Source organism: Limulus polyphemus, unplaced genomic scaffold, assembly GCF_000517525.1.
Source record: "Limulus polyphemus unplaced genomic scaffold, Limulus_polyphemus-2.1.2 Scaffold2465, whole genome shotgun sequence".
Classification (NCBI taxonomy): Eukaryota; Metazoa; Arthropoda; class Merostomata; order Xiphosura; family Limulidae; genus Limulus; species Limulus polyphemus.
The window spans coordinates 45,660-47,794 of NW_013668075.1; positions in this window are offsets into that span (position 1 = coordinate 45,660).

Genomic DNA, 2,135 nt, shown 5'->3' on the forward strand with positions numbered 1-2,135 from the left:
TAACACGTAATGTACAAACAAGTAACTACTGATATGGTAGAAACATATATAACCATACAAGTTAAATCTGGAACAACACATAATGTACAAACAAGTAACTACTGATATGGTAGAAACATGTTTAACGATACAAGTTAAACCCCGACTAATACGTAATGTACAGACAAGTAACTACTGATATGATAGAGACATATATAACCATACAAGTTAAAACTGGAGTAACACGTAATGTACAAACAAGTAACTACTGATATGGTACAGACATGTTTAACGATACAAGTTAAACCTAGACTAATACGTAATGTACAAACAAGTAACTACTGATATGATAGAGACATATATAACCATACAAGTTAAAACTGGAGTAACACGTAATGTACAAACAAGTAACTACTAATACGATACAGACATGTTTAACGATACAAGTTAAACCCAGACTAATACGTAATGTACAAACAAGTATCCTTTGCAACGGTGGCTCAGCGGTAAGTCTACGGAATTATAACGCTAAAAATCAGGATTCGATACCTGCTGTAGGCAGAGCACAGATAGCCCATTATGTATCTTTGTTCTTCTCAATAAACAAACAAATATTGTAACAGATATATATAATTTACAATATTTAACGTAATTATTTATGAAAAAATTAATAAAACTATCTGCCGCTAACCCTAATTCTGAGCTACTGACCAGAGGAAAGGCAGCCAGTGAACAGCACCCTACCATCCATGCTAGGGAATTAACTGTCTCTATTATAACGCGCCTAGACTTAAAAATACTGGAATATTTTGTGTTATCGCACAGACTCGAACCCTACTCGCAAGCATCGAAATTCAAAGCTTTAACACAGGGCGATACCACGCCCCTAATTTTTTTCCAATTTTTTTTAGAAGGGTCACGTATTCATAGATTTTATACAAACAATTATGCTAAAATCTCAGTTTTATAATGTTGACCGTCATCATTGGACCTTGAGACCGAAGTAAAACAACATCTCCAACCACGCAATCTGATATTAATATCAGAAACAACAAGCACACTTCTGTACCTTCATTATAAATAATAATAAGTACCAGAAATTCATCTATTTTAATTAAAAACAAAATTATTTCGCCGCCTTTTCATTTCCTTTGCACACATTTGTATTGTAGTAAAAATCATAATGTTGAACTCTCATGTCAGTGCGGTTTAGTTCTGTTATAGGGTTTGTGAGGTTTACACAACCAATGACTCACAAGAATGCTTCTTAAATACAAGTTTTTTTCCTGTTAAGGACGACAAACAATAATGAAGTCATATTTTAAGGTTTAACTTTACCTGACGTCTCAACATATGTAGCTAGTGCGGTACTTACGAGAGAGTGAACAATTACGAAAGGTCTAGAAACCACGAAACTGATAAAAGAGAAATCTATACCATTTGACTGCTCACACTGCCTGTAGACATGCTTTAAATTAGGAACATCACCTGCGATGACCTATCCTTCAGTCTTCAAGTCTAAACTACTATTTTATAAACTATTAGAAACCTATCCTATAGTATCTATATATATATACTGAGGTACTATAAAACTCACGTGTTCTTCTGAAAGGGTAATCTTAATATCTATAGTAGTTAGCTTACCGTATGTCTACCACTAATAGTATACACATCTCGCTTTTTCTGGACTCTGCGCATGAGCTCCATCAGCCAATCATCTTTACGATTCTGGATTTTAACCAAATATTTCTATTTCATAATAGGTAGGTAAGGCGCTTTACAATTGTAGAACGATCTATTCCGAAAATTGCCGAGTCGTTTAAGTATTGAACACGAGACAGAAACTAAACCAAATGTATCCTTCTGTTAACCATGACAGAGACTAAAAAACCGTGCCTATTAAGTATTGAACACGAGACAGAAACTAAACCAAAAGTCTCATGTCTGTTAAACATAAAAGAGACTAAAACACCGTGCCTATTAAGTATTGAACACGAGACAGAAACTATACCAAATGTATCCTTCTGTTAACCATGAGAGAGACTAAAACACCGTGCCTATTAAGTATTGAACACGAGACAGAAACTATACCAAATGTATCCTTCTGTTAACTATGAGAGAGATTAAACCACCGTGTCTATTAAGTATTGAACACG